Source organism: Ictidomys tridecemlineatus, chromosome 1 (assembly GCF_052094955.1).
Source record: "Ictidomys tridecemlineatus isolate mIctTri1 chromosome 1, mIctTri1.hap1, whole genome shotgun sequence".
Classification (NCBI taxonomy): domain Eukaryota; kingdom Metazoa; phylum Chordata; class Mammalia; order Rodentia; family Sciuridae; genus Ictidomys; species Ictidomys tridecemlineatus.
The window spans coordinates 25,812,242-25,817,464 of NC_135477.1; the positions used below are offsets into that span (position 1 = coordinate 25,812,242).

The 5,223-nt window shown below is 44.6% G+C and overlaps 1 long non-coding RNA gene across 1 annotated transcript; it reads left to right on the forward strand.

Annotated features, from left to right (window-relative positions):
• The first annotated feature begins 493 nt into the window (after window positions 1-493).
• On the forward strand, window positions 494-4,927 carry LOC144366200 (uncharacterized). The gene is made up of 2 exons (XR_013425151.1): window positions 494-919; window positions 4,504-4,927. It is a non-coding gene; the product is annotated as an uncharacterized LOC144366200 (long non-coding RNA).
• The last annotated feature ends 296 nt before the right edge of the window (window positions 4,928-5,223 follow it).

Sequence of the window (5,223 nt, forward strand, 5' to 3'; positions counted from 1 at the left end):
TTGCACTTAGAATCTGGTTGGGTTTTGAGTTCCCCAATATCCAGAAAAGCAGAATCTCCAGGACCCTTCCTAAAGTAAAAAATTTTCAGATTCCCCCAGTTCAATCCTTTAGTTCCTGAGTCTCCAGCTTTGGCATTTCTGATCACAGTTCCTTGCACAGAGCCATTCTGGTACCTAAGGAAAGAGGGAGACAGGAGGATAGGAGCCAATTTCTAGCCTCTCCTCCCCATCTCCTCACCCTCTCAGAAGCCTAGCAGCCTACCCTCACCACTACCCAGCAGAGATTCTCACCTTCAGGCAAAGGCAGATGATGGCCTAACTGGGGAGCCCCCGGGCCACAGCAAATACCTGCCATGAGTATTTAGGGAATGTGAGTACAGAACAGGAGGGAGGATTGGAAGAGGAAGGTGGAGATATTCAGAGATGCAGAGACAAGAGGGTTGGAGAGAGAGAGAGAGAGAGAGAGAGAGAGAGAGAGAGAGAGAGAGAGAGAGAGAAGTGAGAGAGGAAAAGAAAGGAGACAGGAGGGTGGGAGAGAGGCAGAGAAAGGGGGAGGGAGGAGAGAGAAAGAGCCAGTTGCTTTATTCATGGCTGGTGATATTATAGACTGAGTGAAAATCACATTATCGTAATGGGAAAGTTAGAGTTGCTGAGATGATGCCCTGAAGCCTCGGAGCTGATTGGGGTGTGATTGCTATCTGTATTTATATGTAGAAAGCAAAGTTCACTGCCAGTTCAAGATGGTGGCGGCTGCTTTATGCAACATAATTCTTCAGTAGGGAGACGCCCCGAGCAAGCAGAGCGAGCGGGGCCGGGAGTGGGAATGCGAACCCAGCGCAAGCGAACGCCTGAGCGGGCGCTGGAGCGGGCGCTGGAGCCCCGGGTGGAGCCCAGCGGAGCTCAGCTGCGGAGGACCGAGGTGGGAACCCGAAGGCAATCAAGGGAAGAGGACTGCAGGGGGCGGGGGACGGGAGAGCTTGGGGTAAGAAGGCGCTGCCCCCACCATCTGTCCCTTTCTGGCCAGCCCAAATGGGAAAGAAGAAGAGCTGGAGCCCAAAGTCAGGGCTGGACCAGAACTTCAGGAGTCCGGAGTGCTAAACCTTGGGGCGCAGGGGAGGGTAGTGGTGGAACATACACACTCACATACCCACGTCTTAGAAGAATTGGGCAGGGCTGAGTTCGCCTATGAAGGTTCCACCTTAGGAGTACCAGATCAAATACAGAACTGCCCATTTAAATTTGAATTTCAGATAAACAAGTGAAATTTTAGTATATTCATAGCCCATGCATTATTTGGGAATATACTTAAGAAATTATTCACTAAATCTGGCAGACCCTGCCCGTTGAGCTCAAATTTTATATTGATTTAGTGAGGAGGATTGTGCCCCTGAGTGGAAAGAGCCAGATTCACCACTTAAAAACTATGTGGCTTTGAACCGGTTTTGAATTTCCTAGAATTTCAAACTTCTTATCTAAGCAACGGGAGGTAATAATAATACCTGTATCACCAGATGGTTGTAAATATATAAAGAGATATAGTATGTAAAATGCTCAGTCTGGGCTTGGTGTAGCTCAGTGGTAGAGTGCATGCAGAACATGTGCAAGGCCTGAGCTCCATTCCCAGCACTGGAAACAAAACAAAACAAAACAAAAAATTCAGTCCACTATTTGGCACAAATTAAGTACTGAGTAAATATCAACCTTCTTACATTCCCTTCCCATCTCTATCATAGGCTTCTTGGGAGTCAAATAATAGGCTTATATTAGGATTCCTACCCTGGAAGCTGATACCTGATCTTTGTATGGGGACCACTGGTGGGATGCTTGATTCTACAAGCTTGTCTGAGTTCTGAAAAGCTAATTTCAGAGATGAAACAGGTACTCAAAACAAGCCTATCCTTGACCCCAAACAAAGCCCCACATGTTTTTAGCTACCTCTTCTAAGTTTGCAGAACCTATCTTCCTTCGGGCTGAAAGCTTCCTTTTCTCCTGGCAGGGCGGGGTGGGGTTGATATGATACCCTGCCTACCTATGAGGATACACAATGAGTTTTTTTTTTTTTAAAGATGGGGATTAAACTCAGGGATGCTTTATTACTGAGCCACACTCCTAGTCCTTTTCTTTTCTTCTTCTTCTTCTTTTTTTTTTTTAGGCAGAGTCTAGCAAAATTGTGAGGGTCTTGCTAAATTGTTTAGGCTGGCCTCAAACTTGTGATCGTCCTACCTCAGTCTCCCAAGTTGCTGGGATTACAGGCCTGTACCATCATACTTGGCTATAATGCACTGTTTGAGCAACCAGTTTTCCCAACAGCCATCCCATTGGGGTATCAGGTCAAAATCCCTTTCTATCCTCTAGCAGAAGACCATGTCCTAGATATAGGAAATGGAAACTGTGAGTCCCTGAGGGTCTCTGTGTTTGTTTTCCCTCCAGCTTGCCTATTTCAGGCTCAGCTCAGAACTGACTGAATGAGGGGTAGGGCCAATGTACAAAATACAGGTTCTGGAGTAGCCTCACCTGGGGTCCAGACACCCCTCACAGAATGATGGAACTTATTTGCTTCCCTTACCAAAGGTGTTCCTGACTCTGAAAAAAAAAAAAAAACTAGAGGCCTCTCAGCCCCAAAGACTAAACCACCCTTTGTCTCTGAAAGAAGTTAATTATTTAGAAGCCAGTTTGAGGGCATATCCAATTCAGGGTGTTGTTCCTCAAGAGGCCATAGTATTAAGGCCTCAGTGTTGGATGGATGGATGGAGATATATATATATATATAAAATTTCATATATATATGAAATAGCCAGCTAGTGAAATGTGATGGGGGTAGTGGAGTCTATGGCTGACCCTAAAGTACATGCATCTCCAAAAGGCATTCAGTTTAATGTTTTGTTTTACACACTGCTCATCAAGCCAAATAACTAGGTGGGTTCTATTTACTCTATAGCAACTTCCTAGTTTTTTATTTTTCTTTCTGTTGACATACCTATCCCTAGCTACAAGGTCTCCAAGCATTGATTCAGAGTGAGATAGCTCACATGCAGAGACATGCTGACCCATAAGAGCATCTGGGGAAGGTGGCTGGCCCATGCCTGTAATACCTGCTTCTCTGGAGGCTCAAGTAGGAGAATCATAAATTTAAGGCCAACCTTGGCAACTTAGTGAGACTTTGTCTCAAAAATAAAAAATAAAATGTAGCTCAGTGTTAGAGCACTTGCTACATGTGTGAGGCCCTGGATACAATCCCTGGCAAAGAAAGAAAGAAAGAGAGAGAGAAAGAGAGAAAGAGAGAAAGAGAGAAAGAAAGAGAGAAAGAGAGAAAGAGAGAGGAAGAGAGGGGGAGAGAGAGAGAGAGAGAGAGAGAGAGAGAGAGAGAGAGAGAGAGAGAGAGAGAGAGAGGAGAGAGAAAGAAAGAAAGAAAGAAAGAAAGAAAGAAAGAAAGAAAGAAAGAAAGAAAGAAAGAATGAGCGAGCCAGGCATGGTAGTACACACCTATAATACTAGTGGTTCGGGAGGCTGAGGCAGGAAGATTGCAAGTTCAAAGCTAGTCTCAGCAACTGTGAGGAGCTAAGCAACTCTTTCTCTAATTAAAATACAAAAATAGGGCTGGGGATATGGCTCAGTGGTCTAGTGCCCCTGAGTTCAATCCCTAATACCCACCCCCCACCCCCAGCAAAAAATAAAAAGAAAAAAGAAAGAAAGAAAGAAAAGCAGGCATAAGGATTTGGCAAGGAGCTGCCCATTCCTGATAGCCTTCCTGCCCACTTCTTGCTGGCCTCCTCCACTGCTTCCCTCTCCATGTTTACCCATGGCACCCAAGTCTGTCACTCACATTGTCTGTCACTCACACCCATGGCACCCAAGTCTGTCACTCACACTGGCCCCAAATGGATCCCAAGAAGCAATTTAGAGTATGAGTCTTTTCCACACTCCTTTTAGTCCATTCTGTTTTTGTTCATCTGCTAGAACCTAGGCAAACTATTCTTGGACTTAATTTCTTCAAAACAGAAGTAGATCAGTCTGTTGCAATAAATATATAAAAAATTAACATTCAGTATTTTTTTTGAGGGGGTTGGGGGAGGGTATTGGGAATTGAACTCAGGAGTACTTAACCACTGAGCCACATCTCCAACCTTTTTTATCCATTTATTTTTTATTTTGAGACAGGATCTCAAAATGAAAAATAAATGGGCCTGGCTAAGTTGTTGAAGCTGACCTCAAATTTGTAATCCTCCTATCTCAGCCTCCCAAGTCACTAGGAGACATGCACCACTGTGCCCAGCTAAAATCCAGTATTCTTTCAAAGACTTTTGAGAACTGATCTTTGGTTGATTGACTGGATTTTCTGTGCTCCTGCCCCTTCCTTTTCATGATTGTAAATAGGCTAGTTATCCCAGCATCTTGTCAAAGCCAAAATGTACACATCTTAGGGAACAAATACCCAATCAGAACAGAGGTGGGCCAGGGGGCTGGAGAGGACCACTGAACACGGTTTTGTCATCTTTCTTACAGGTGCAGAGGTGAAGACAAGGACTTCTGTCTTATCCTGGAGACAGGAGTCTTTGAGGATGAAATGAGACTTCTGACAAGAGATTTGACTGGCCATACATTTATTCAGATTCCTCTGATATTCCTTTTTTTTTTTTTTTTTTGTCTCGTTCTCCTTTGAGCTTGCATCTATATAGCATGTTGGGGTATTATGCATATGACCCAGATCCCTAGAATAATCCAGAAAGACGAATTGAAGTTTGACAGAGAACATTGCACTTGTGATAGAGAAAACAAAGATGAGGCATATGCTCCAGAACCACCATCCACCCTCATCAGAGAAGAGAAAGCAGAAACTAGCCCAGGGCCACAGGGACAGAGGAGGGGGCTAATCTGTTCAAAATTGGAGGCAGAATAAAATGACCCCTGCCTGGGACAGATGAAGAAATGTCTCTGAGGAAATGTCATTCCACTCCTCTGGAGTGCTCAGTAGGTGGTTAGGTTTGTAACCCATCCCTCCCCCCACTTCTGTCACCAACTAACACACACACACACACACACACACACACACACAATCACACACACATAAATCTTAATTGTGGCCGGGGCTTTTTACAGCGTTAATTAATCATATTTAGGGCTGTTTCCAGCTGTTGCTAAGGGAAAGAAGGTCCCACACGCCTGTGACTTAGGGTAAATCCAATCAGATGGAGGAATTCTTTGATTCTGCAGTAACCAAGCATG